The sequence below is a fragment of the Amblyraja radiata genome, chromosome 3 (assembly GCF_010909765.2).
Source record: "Amblyraja radiata isolate CabotCenter1 chromosome 3, sAmbRad1.1.pri, whole genome shotgun sequence".
Taxonomy (NCBI): Eukaryota; Metazoa; Chordata; class Chondrichthyes; order Rajiformes; family Rajidae; genus Amblyraja; species Amblyraja radiata.
In genome coordinates this window covers 114904957-114917976 of record NC_045958.1, presented here as the reverse complement: position 1 = coordinate 114917976, position 13020 = coordinate 114904957, and the positions used below count along the sequence as shown (strand labels likewise).

Sequence of the window (13020 nt, the reverse complement as noted above, 5' to 3'; positions counted from 1 at the left end):
CCTTATGTATTTAAGCTGTATTTTCCCAAAATTCACATGGAAAGAAAATAATTGGCTGATAACTCGCATGTTTCAAGTCACGATAAAATAGGCGGAAGTCAGCATGTCTGTGTGAAGGAGAGGTCTTGCCTGACAAATTTGCTGGAATTCTTTGAAGTAAATAGTAGGACAGACAAAGGAGAGTCAGCAGATGTCAGCAGATGTTGTTTACCTAGATTTTCAGAAAGCCTTTGATAAGGTGCCAGACGGGAGGCTGTTAAGGAAGATGAGAGCCCATGGTATCATAGTGCAGATACATGCAGGCCGCCTGCATGGCAGAAGGCAAAGAGTTAGCAATAAAGGGGGCTTTTTCTGGTTGACTGCCAGTGACTACTGGAGTTCCACAGGGCTCAGAGCTGGGTCCACTGTTCTTCATGCTGTATATTAACGATTTGGATAAAGCGATTGAAGGCTTTGTGGCCAAGTTTGCGGATGATACGAAAATAGGTGGAAGGGCAGGTAGTGTAGATAAAGCAGGGAATTTGCAGAAGGACCTGGATAGGTTGGGAGAGTGGGCAGAGAAGTGGCAGATGGAATATAGTGCAGCAAAGTGTGGAGTCATGCATTTTGGTAGTAGGATTAAAAGCGTAGATTATTTTCTAAATGGGGAGAGAATTGCGGAATGTTGGATGTTAATATGTGTTTATTGTTGTTTTTTTATTGTATTGTATTGTATGTATGACTGCTTCAATTTCGTTCAGACTTCGGTCTGGATGACAATAAAAGGCTATCTTATCTTATCTTATTATTAGAATCCAGTAATCGGAGGTGCGAAGGGACTTGGGTGTGCTGGTGCAGGATTCCCAAAAGGTTAATCGTCAAGTCAAATCGGTAGTAAAGAAAGCAAACACAATGCGAGCATTTATTTTCAAGAGAGCTTGTATACAAAAATAGGGATGTAATGCCATGGCTCTATAAGGTGCTGTCAGGCCACATTTGGAATATTGTGAGCAATTTTGGGCACCATGTCTGAGAAAGAATGTACTAGCTCTGGAGAGGGTCCAGAGGAAATTTACAGAAATATCCCAAGAATGAGCAGGTTAACATATGATGAGCGTTTGACGGCACTGGGCCAGTATTCGCTGGTGTTTAGAAGAATGAGGGGACCTCATTGAAACATACAGAATAGTGAAAGGCTTGGATAGAGTGGATGTGGAGAGGATGTTTCCACTAGTCGGAGAGTCTAGGACTAGAGGTCATAACCTCAGAATTAAAGGACCTTCTTTAAAGAACGAGATGAGGAGGAATTTCTTTAGAGGGTGGCAAATCTGCAGAATTCTTTGCCACAGAAGGCAAAGTAAGTGGATGTAAGGCAGAGATAGGTAGATTCTTGATTAGTACGGGTGTCAGAGCTTATGGGGAGAAGGCAGGGAACAGGGTTAGAAGGAAGAAATAGATCAGCCATGATTGAATGGTGTAGACATGATGGGCCAAATGGCCTAATTATGCTCCTATCATTTATGAACTCCACCATGTTTGGTTTTAGCAATAAAAGATATATGTCCCCTCAATTATTCAAGTAATCTAACAAGAACACAATAGTTTTTTTAAATTACAAATATACAAAAGTGAAATAAGCCAAAGTTAATGTGGATATTTACAACTTACAAAAAATGGTAGAGTAATTAAACAAATATTTTGCATTAGGCTTCATTAAAGGTATATAAAAACTCAGATCTGGAGGAGAACAAAAAAAATCTAATCCCACTTAAAGATGAGATGAACACAGGGGCATTGTTGTGTAAAAATCACAAAAAGACAGGCATGTGGCTATGAATGAAAATTATACATTGGCCTTTATTGTAAAACAGTCAGTTTAGAAATAGGGAAGTGTTGTTACAATTATTGTTGAGGCACACCTCGAATACTGTCCACAGGTTTAGTCTCCTTATAGGATATGCTGGTATTAGGATATCCTGTCCAGATGACGTGACTGGCTAAGGCAATTAGATCTTCATTCTTTGCAGTTTAGAAGAATGAGTGAACTTATTGAAACACAAGAAGGAATAATAGGATAGATGATGCGATGTTTTCACTATAGCAGGAGAATCTTGAACAAGGAAACATTATTACCAGATTTGGTTACAGTCATTTAGGTTGGTGACCTGTTCTCCGGAGCTCCCGCAACAACAGCTGCGTCCGCTGGACTGGAGGGCCGCAGCTTCGACCACCCCGGGCCGCGTTGTTGAACCGCCCCGTTCGCGGAGCTTGGATTCAGCCGCGGGACTGACATTACTTACCATCACCCGGCGGGGTCACAACATCTGAAGCCTGGATCGCCTCGGCGCAGAGGGAGAATAAGAAGGGAAGAGACAAAGACTTAAGACTTTTGCCTTCCATCACAGTGAGGAGGTGCCTGGTGAACTCACTGTGGTGGATGTTAATTTGTGTTTATTGTGTGTTTTTGTCATTTTTACTATATGTAAGACTGCAAGGCAACAAAATTTCGTTCAGACCGCAAGGTCTGAATGACAATAAAGGCTACTTTGACTTACAATTGAGATACATTGAATTCACGAAGGGTAGTGACTTTCTGGAATTCTCTATCTGCGAGGGTTGCGGAGGCCAAATCATTGAAGATATTTAAAAAGGCAATAAATAAATTATTGAAAGATCATAGAATTGAGGGGAACTGGCACAGAAAAGGGGAAGAAGCCGGCAGGAGAACAGTCATGAAAGTGTTAAATGTAGGGCAGGCTCAAAAATCCGAGTGATTTACTACTGCTCTTCTCCCATCTTCTCAAGACAAGGAGCCACTGACCAGCTGGCCTGACACCACCAGCAGTAGGAAAATTGCTATAATCTATTGTTTAGAAAGTGCCAACAGCGTCAATATGGATTTATGAAAGGTAGATCAGGTAGGAGTTTGAGATAACTAGCATGGTAGAAAACAGGGTACACTTGCATGAAATTTATTCAGATTTTCAGAAGGTCTTCCATAAGGTATCACACAAATGTTAAAACAAAGTGATAGTGCATGGGATTGGAAGTAATCTCTTGATGAGTAGAGGGGATTAGTTGACAGGAAATGTGGAAATCAATTTGGCTCTTTTGGATGGAACAGCTGAGACTAGTAACGAGTGTCCAATTGATAATAATCTAGATTATCAAATTGGCAAGGATACATCATCAACAAGATGTTGATGAAAGATAGTGCCCATGTGGCTTGTGATGAGGATGCCTTTATTCCTTGGAGCAAAGGAGTCTAAAGGGTGATTTTATGGGGATATATAAAATCATGAGGGAATAGATAGGGTGAATACAGTTGCTTTCAGAGAGAAACAGAGAGCATTGATTTGAGAGGGGGAAAGATTTAATAGGAACCAGAGGGGAAACTTTTTCACATAGAGTACAGTAGGTATATAGAACAAGCCGTCAAAGGATGTGTTTGAGGGCAGGGCAAAAACTACTTTTAAGACTTTTGGACAGATATATGGAAAGGAAACGTTTAGAAGGCATATGGGCCAATCGCAGGTAGGTGGGACTAGTGTAGATGAGACATCTTGGTCAAAGTGTGCAAGTTGGGCCTGTTACTATGCTGTGTGACTAGCGCATATACCCTTTTGCAAAGTACTTGGGGTGACAGTGTCACAGCTTATAGAGCTGCTGCCTCATGGCTCCAACCATCTAGGAATGCAGAGTTCTGGTGACATCTGTTCAGTTTGTGTGTTTTCTGTGTGGGCTGCATCCAATTTCCTTGCACATCTCGTGCTGGTTGATAAATTAATTGATCATTTTGATTTGACCAAAGTGTGTAGGCGAGTAGTGCAATCAGAGTTGATGGAGATGCAAGAAGAAAGTAGGATTAGTGTAAATGGGTAGTGGATGGGCAGCAATGACCGAGTGGGCTGGAGGGTCTATTTCTGCACTGTACGACTACGAGATAGGAGCACAAATATTCAGACTACCAGAACACCGCCTGATCTTGCCAGTCACACATTACAGGGACCATGCTGATTTTCACAGTGTGCATCTACAAGCTCTCTGCTCGTAGAATGACCTTGCTAACTGCGAATGAATGGCACCACAGGATCTGTAAAGATAACTGTGACCACTTAAAGAATCACTGATTAGAAAAGGCTGCAAATACAATTTACGGTTCCTCAAGTTTACAATCATGGAGCAATGCAAGAATTAGTGCCCATTCAATCAACCTTTTCATTCCAATTATTAAAACATGCTTGGTACAATTCAAGAACATGTGCTGTCAGTACCCATAATCACCATTCCTTCCTTAACCAAAGCTCTAGAAACACAATCAAAAGCCAAGTACTATAGATTCTGGACATCTGAAATAGAAACAAAGTGCTGGAAATACACGACAAAAAACAAACACAGATATTGCTAGAGGCACTCAAATACATCAAGATGCATCAGTGGTAAGGAAAATTGTTGTCACTTCAAGTTAAGAACTCTTCATCAGAACTTAAAACTAGTATGTGGAGAGAACAAAGGAATCATGTGTGAAAGTGTAAAAACAGAAACATTGTTTGTAAATTGTAGGACTAGTCAGATTGCCATCTTAATTATACTCAAAATAAATCTAGAAGCACTTATCAGAATGTTTACAGCAAAAGGCAGCAATTGAGCTCATTAAGCCAATGCAGATTCTTGTCAGACCAAACCTATTACTCCATTGCTCCACTCTTTTCCCATAGTCCAACAAATTATTCCCTCTCATACAAATTGATTTCCAAGACAGTAAACAGTGAACTCCATCACATCCCCTTGTTCTTTGACCCAAAGGTCTTTGTCTTCCAGTCTACAAATTTTTTTTTTATTTCAAAATATACTTTATTCAATTGGAAAATATATACAATTTCTGAACCATTCCAACAAAATTCATCCGACATTTTCGGAGACTATACAAACTTTTTCCAGTACAATTTTTTACATTTGTCAAATTTCACCAAACAGTCCCCCACCAGTGCCACTCTGTGGCCCCTGTTCAAGTAATAAATATATACAATGTGTACACAGTGCGAAAATTTCCATCTGACATTTCAAGTTCCACAAAAGATGTCCCCCACCTGTGCCACTCATGTGGCCCCCTGGTGTGGGATACCTTCCCTTAATTTAATTTGAGGGGCGTCTCCACCATACTGTGCCCCCCATGTCCAGCAGCGGAAGGACCCTAGACTGTGGCCCTCCCCCACCGAGCCTTGGCGTTGGCTGCACCAAGCTTCAGCGAGTCCCTTAGCACGTACTCCTGCAGTCTGCAGTGGGCCAGTCGGCAACATTCCCCGACGGACATCTCGCTCTGCTGGGTGGTGAGCAACGCTCGGGCAGACCAAAGAGCGTCTTTCACCGAGTTGATGACCCTCCAGCAGCACTCGATGTCAGTCTCTGAATGTGTCCCTGGGAACAGTCCGTAAATCACAGAGTCTTCTGTGACGGAGCTGTTCGGGATAAATCGTTCCAGGGACCCTTTCATACCTCTCCAGACTCGTTTTGCAAATCCACACTCTGCAAAGAGGTGGGCAACCGTCTCCTCTCCATAGCAACCGTCCCGGGGGCAGCGTGCGCTGGTAGTGAGGTTCCGACGGTGCAGGAAGGATCTAACTGAGAGGGCTCCCCTCACCGCCAGCCAAGCCAGGTCTTGGTGCTTGTTGGTCAGTTCTGGCGATGAGGCATTTTGCCAGACAAGCTGGGCAGTCTGCTCTGGGAACCACGCCACCGGATCCATCGAGTCCTTTCCCTGCAGTGCCTGCAGGACATTACGTGCTGACCACTGCCCGATGGACTTGTGGTCAAAGGTGTTGGTCCGGAAGAACCTGTCAACAGACGTCAGATGGGGCGGCAATGTCCAGCTGACTGGTACATTGCGTGGCATCTGCGCCAGGCCCATCCTTCGCAACACCGGGGACAGGTAGAACCTCAGCAGGTAGTGGCACTTAGTGCCCACGTGCCTTGGCTCTACACTCCGCCTGATGCAGCCACACACAAAGGTGGCCATCAGGATGAGGGCGACGTTGGGCACGCTTTTACCCCCGTTGTCTGCCGACTTGTACATGGTGACCCGTCGTACCCGGTCCATCCTCGACCCCCAGATGAACTGGAAGACGGCCCGGGTGATCCCCGTGGCGTAGGAGGGAGGGACAGGCCACACTTGTGCCAAGTACAGCAGACCCGAGAGCACCTCACACCTGATGACCAAATTTTTCCCGGTTATGGAGAGGGAGCGTTGCTTCCACAGCTCCAGCTTCCTCCCCACCTTGGCTATCCGCTCCAGCCAATTTTTGTTACTCGACTCAGCCCCCCCGAACCAGATCCCCAGCACCTTCAAGAAGTCAGGCTTGATGGTGAAGGGGATGGAAGATCGGTCGGGCCAGTTGCCAAAGAGCATGGCCTCGCTCTTCCTGCGGTTCACCCTGGCTCCCGTGGCCGACTCAAACTGGTCACAGATGCTGATCAATCTGCGGACCGACCTTGGATCCGAGCAGAAGACGGCGACATCGTCCATGTACAGGGAGGTCTTGACCTGAATGCCCCCACTGCCTGGCAATGTCACTCCTCTTATGCTCGCATCCTTCCTGATGGACTCGGCAAAAGGTTCAATACAGCAGACAAACAAGACAGGAGAGAGAGGGCAACCCTGCCTGACTCCAGACCTTACAGGGAAACTGTCTGATTCCCACCCATTGATTTGGACTGCACTACGGATGTCGGTGTAGAGCAGTTTGATCCAATTTCGGATTCCCTCCCCAAAACCCATTTTGGAGAGCACGTCCCTCATGTACGTGTGCGATATCCTGTCGAAGGCCTTCTCCTGGTCCAAGCTGACTAGGCAGGCATCCACCCGTCTGTCCTGCACGTAGGCGATGGTATCTCTCAGCAGCGCTAGGCTGTCTGAGATTTTCCTGCCAGGTACAGCACAGGTTTGGTCCGGGTGGATCACCCGTCCCAGAGCAGACTTGACCCGGTTGGCGATGGCCTTAGACAGGATCTTGTAGTCTACATTCAACAATGTTATGGGTCTCCAATTCTTTATATCTTTCATCTCCCCCTTCTGCTTGTAGATTAGGGTGATGCTGCCCTTCCTCATGGAGTCTGACATGCTGCCGGCTAGAAGCATGTCGTTGTACACTTCCAGCAGGTCCGGGCCCACCCAGTCCCACAGAGCCGAATACAACTCGGCCGGTAAGCCATCGCTTCCGGGAGTTTTACTCGAGTCAAAGGAGCGGATGGAGCCAGTCAGCTCCTCTAGGGTCAGTGGTTGGTCCAGACTCTCCTGCTTGCTGTCCTCCAAGACCTCCGTGATAGAGGACAGGAAGTTCTGGGAGGCGGTGCTGTCTGTGGCCTTTTGGTCATACAATTCCGAGTAAAAGGATTTGCAGACCCTCATCATGTCTGTCTGCGAGGATGCTACCGAGCCGTCCTCCTCCCTAAGGCTGTTGATCACAGAGCTCCCCCTGTGAACCTTATGGAAGAAGAAACGTGAGCACGTCTCATCCTGCTCCACATGGCGGACCCTGGATCGGAAGATGATCTTGGAGGATTCAGAGGTAAAGAGCCGAGCTTGCCGGTCCTTCACCTCTCTAAGTTCCTCCCTCACATCCACCCCCCTCGACTGCAGAAGGAGCAGTTGTTGCAATTCTGTCTGGAGTTGGCACAATTCCCTCTGACTCTGTCTTGCTCTCTGAACCCCTTTGGCTATGAAGAACCTCTTAATGTTCTCCTTGGTTGCTTCCCACCAGAGTGTCGGGGAGTCAAAGAGGGGCCTCACCGTTCTCCAACGTGCGTAGTCCCTCTTTAGCTCCTCAACGTTCTCTGGGGTCAACAGCTTCACATTTAACTTCCACGTCCCTCTGCCTGCCTTCCGGTCCTCCTGTAGGTGACAGGAAGCCTGAAGGAGGCAGTGGTCAGAGAAGAACACCGGCGTGAGGTCGGTGTGTCTCACCGTGATGGCCTTCGTGGTGAAGACGAAGTCTATCCGGGATCGGGCCAAACCGTCCGATCTCGACCAGGTGAACCGCGGCTGGGGCCCGCCTGCAGGGTCGCTGAAGGCGTCGTGCAGCCTTGCGTCTTTTACCGTTTCCATCAGGAACTTGGACGTGCTGTCCAGTCTGTTGTCGGCACTGCCGGATCGTCCAGCCGCATCAATGATGCAGTTGAAGTCACCGGCCAGAACGAGCTGCCGGGACGTGGCCAACAGCACTGGGAGCTGCTGGAGAACGGCCTGCCGCTCGCTCCGCACGGGTGGGGCATACACATTAATCAGCCGGAGCGGAGAACCACGGTACATTACATCCACCACGAGGAGACGCCCCGCAACCACCTCCCTGACCTCAGTGATGGCGAAGTTCCCTCCCCGCAGCAAGATCCCCAGGCCAGAAGCACGACAATCATTGCCCCCCGACCACACAGACAGTCCGTGGGGCCACCATCGCGACCACCTCCGATAACAGCGGAGGTGTGGCAACCCGCACTCCTGTAGAAAAGTCACATCTGCCTTGACCTTGGCCAGGTACTGCAAGGCATTAACACATCGCGCAGTGCTCTTCACACTGCGCACGTTTAAGGATGCTAGTTTGAGCTCCATTGTCCTTTAGAGTCCGTTTTCCTGCTCCCTCATGCCCACCGCTTCGGTGAATTGCCTCACCTTTCCTGGGCTCAGATACCCGGCCTCCTCAACGGGTTGGGTTTCCCCTGTGGTAACCCGAGGTGTCGTTGGGGGGGGGCTGCTCGTTTTACCCCCTTCTGGGTGCGCCGCTTCCCCCGTCTCTCGTGGCTGGGGCTCAGTGACAGGCTTACTGCTCCTGGAAACTCGGAGCTGAGGCCCAATGGCCGCTGCACTGCTCCCGGTTGCCCGGAGCTGGGGCCCATCGGCCTCTACGATACTCCCGGTTGCCCGGAGCTGGGGCCCATCGGCCGCTACAAAGCTCCCGGTTGCCCGGAGCTGGGGCCCAATGGCCACTGCACTGCTCCCGATGCCCTGGGGCTGGAGCCCCTCGACCGCTGCACTGCTCCCGATGCCCTGGTGCTGGAGCCCCTCGACCGCTGCACTGCTCCCGATGCCCTGGGGCTGGAGCTCCTCGATCGCTGCACTGCTCCCGTTGTCCTGGGGCCGGAGCCCCTCGACCGCTGCACTGCTCCCGTTGTCCTGGGGCCGGAGCCCCTCGATCGCTGCACTGCTCCCGATGTCCTGGGGCTGGAGCCCCTCGACCGCTGCACTGCTCTCGGTCTCCTGGTGCAGGTGTACAATCGTCCTGCACCTTCTCCTTTCCGCCCCGATTTTCTTCTTGTGGGGTTTCCCGTTCGCCTCATCCTCCGACGAGGAGAGGTTTCTCCCTTCTGTCAGGGAGAGAGACCGTTTTTTGGTGGTTTTTTTGGGCTTGCCATCCCTTTCTGGCCTCTGCTCCGTGTGCTGACCCTTCTGGTGTTTTTTGGATTTTACAGTAGTCCAAATTTGCTCTCCCCCCTCCTCCATCGACTCTCCCTCCTGGGCTTGGTGCTGGAGTTCTCCTGGCACTTGGGGGCTCGAGGTGGTTGAGGTGGCTGAGGTGGTTGGGCTGTCCTCATCCCTGTTTCCCCTTTCTGCTGGGGACTTGGCAGTGGTAGTGGGTGTCTCACCTACCCTGGGGGTGCTGGAAGCCGCCCCTCTTGTTGCCTGTGCATATGTGCATGCTCTTTTTGGGCAGGCCCTGTAAAGGTGGCCTCCCTCCCCACACAGGTTACAGTTCTTGCTGGCTTGACAGTCCTTTGTCTCGTGGCCCTCCGTTTTGCAGTTTTTGCAGACCACTGCATTGCATTGGGCCATCACATGTCCAGGCTTATTACATTTTCTGCAAACTCTGGGCTGCCCCACGTAAATTAAATATCCTCGGTTTCCTCCAATTGCGAAAACTGATGGAGGGTGGAGGAGAGTTCCTTCCTTGTCCACCCTCAGTTTTACCTTGACCTGCCGCTTGCTCGTCCAAATCCCATGCAGATCCTTCACGTCCACGCTGTTCACTGCTCCGTCGACGTAGCGAGCAAGGAAGGTGAGGACATCCACTACGGGCACATGTGGGTTAAACATATGGACCGTGATCGTCCTTTCCTTTTGGTTTGGGAGGGTGAAGAGTGGCTGCACCTTCAGCAACGACAGCGGAGCTTCATTCCCCTTCTCCTTGAAATCCTTTAGCAGTTTTTGCCATCCTGTCGGAAGCACAAATGTAACGTCAAAATAACCGTTACCCGGGAAGTCCTGGAGGCAGTAGATATCCCTGGGCTCGAACTTGCAGGTCTCCAGCAATACCTTCTTTACAAAGGTGTCTCGACTGAAGGGCATCCCCTCACTGAGATCCTTGACACTAATCCTGAGGGTATTGCGGATACCCTGTCCTCTGGTTCCCATTGCAGCTGCCATTGCTACGATTTTTTAAATCGTAATCTGCAGCTCCTGTCCTTAAAGGACCGCCAGGACTGTTCTAATAAGAACAGATCTCTTTCCCTGTTCTAACAAGAACAGATGCTCTTTATTTAGCTCTTTTACTGACTGATAAGAACAGATACTACACTTGATCTTAGCCAAAAGGCTACAAATAGTCTGCTAAACTGAACAGACTACCTGTTTATTCTATCCAAAACAGTTCTGACCTTGCATATCTTTATCAAATCCTATCCCCTTTGCTCCAAGGAGAACCACTTCAGTTGTTGCAGTCTCAACATTGTCAAGGCTCTCATTTTTGGAACCCTTTCTCCTAATGTTGGGAGACCAAAATTGAACATTATAAGTGTATAATGTACACCATTATACTGGTGTACATTGAATATTATACAACAGCCTCACCAGTGCTTTCTACATGATTAACATATCATAATTTATCTGCTTTTGTAGACTATGTCTCTATTTATTAAACCCAAGATTCCTTTTGCTTCACCATTCTCAACAGGCCTTGTTCCACCGGCAATATAGGTTTACAGGGAAAATTGCACAGCTGCACACAGTCAAGTGGTTATAACCTTTGAATTATTCAGAGGGAAAGCTGAACTCCAGATCCCATAAAAAAGGAATGAAGTTCTGCCTCGAGCTACCACGCATGCTGACTCCAAGTGAGCCACAACCACCTTCCATTCTGCAAGTTGTCTTCAGTCGTTGGTGTGCATTCGCTAATGCCCTGTGAGTTTTAGTTAGACTTGGTCAGAATCTCAATTTTACTCTTACCCTCAGACCTCCTTGATTCCACACTCTCTCAAATGCTGCCTTTACATCAAGAGCAGTTATTCTCACCTCACTAACTGGAATTCAGTTTTTTCCTCCCAAATTAGACTACAAATAGGCAAAAATAAACAAAATGCTTAGAGCATTAATGTGGAACAGAATAGCTAGAGGCTTATATGGTGACAGATCACCTGTGAAAGAACAAGTCTCTCAGAAAACTGGATGAAAAAAAGACAATGATGCAGAATCCTTTCAACCTCATCTGATCACATTTTCTAAAGTCATTTGTGGATTACAAATCAAATGCATAGAAGTGACTGCTCAGTTTCAGAATACAAGATTAACCATCTTATAATTTAAACAATTTACTCATGGTATGGCTATAATGAACAGTAGGCACTAATGAACAGATTCTGGAATTTGTTTTGTTTAAAAAACGTTGGTAAACAAAATTTTAAGAGTCACGGGTTTTTCAGGACCTCCAAGCAAGTGCAATACAAGTGCAGTTCATTAAATATAATAAAAATGTTCATCATGTCCACGTGAACAGGCCAATGGCATGTCAGTTCAATGTCAGTGCAACACCTGCGTCTGTGCTGGGCTTTTGAAACTTTTGATCCTACCTACAATGCCATCCGTAATGTTTGGGACAAAGACCCATCATTTATTTATTTGCCTCTGTACTCCACAATTTGAGATTTGTAATAGAAAATCACATGCGGTTAAAGTGCATATTGTCAGATTTTAATACAGGCCATTTTTCATTTTGGTTTCACCATGTAGAAATTAAAGTAGTGTTTATACATAGTCCCCCCCATTTCAGGGCACCATAATGTTTGGGACACAGCAATGTCATGTAAATGAAAGTAGTCATGTTTAGTATTTTGTTGCATATCCTTTGCATGCAATGACTGCTTGAAGTCTGTGATTCATGGACATCACCAGTTGCTGGGTGTCTTCTCTGGTGATGCTCTGCCAGGCATGTATTGCAGCCATCTTTAGCTTATGCTTGTTTTGGGGGCTAGTTCCCCTCAGTTTCCTCTTCAGCATATAAAAGGCAATTGGGTTCAGATCAGGTGATTGACTTGGCCACTCAAGAATTGACCATATTTTAGCTTTGAAAAACTCCTTTGTTGCTTTAACAGTATGTTTGGGATCGTTGTCTTGCTGTAGAATGAGCCGCCGGCCAATGAGTTTTGAAGCATTTGTTTGAACTTGAGCAGATAGAATGTGTCTATACATTTCAAAATTCATTATGCTAGTACCATCAGCAGTTATATCATAAATGAAGATAAGTAAGCCAGTACCTTCAGCTGCCATACATGCCCAGGCCATAACACCCCCACCATCATGTTTCACAGATGAGGTGGTATGCTTTGGATCTTGGGCATTTCCTTTTCTCCTCCATACTTTGCTCTTGCCATCACCCTGATACAAGTTAATCTTCATCTCATCTTTTCCAGAACTGTGGTTGCTCTTTTAAGTACTTCTTGGAAAACTGTAACCTGGCCATCCTATTTTTGCAGCTAACCAGTGGTTTGCATCTTGCAGTGTAGCCTCTGTATTTCTGTTCATGAAGTCTTCTGCGGACAGTGGTCATTGACAAATCCACACCCGACTCCTGAAGAGTGTTCCTGATCTGCCAGACAGGTGTTTGGGGATTTTTCTTTATTATAGAGAATTATTGTGTCATCAGCTGTGGAGGTCTTCCTTGGCCTGCCAGTCCTTTTGCGATTAGTAAGCTCACCAGTGCTCTCTTTCTTCTTAATAATGTTCCTAACAGTTGATTATGGTAAGCCTAAGGTTTGGCTGATGTCTCTAACAGTTTTATTCTT

At 47.2% G+C, this 13020-nt stretch overlaps 1 protein-coding gene and 1 non-coding gene across 7 annotated transcripts in view; both read right to left on the bottom strand.

The window, feature by feature from the left end:
* poc5 (POC5 centriolar protein) overlaps positions 1-13020 on the bottom strand; it is an 81872-nt gene that overhangs the window by 48462 nt on the left and 20390 nt on the right. The gene's annotated exons all lie outside the window — the stretch shown is intronic.
* LOC116971665 lies at positions 10376-10570 on the bottom strand. Its single transcript, XR_004411544.1, has one exon. It is a non-coding gene; the product is annotated as a U2 spliceosomal RNA (small nuclear RNA).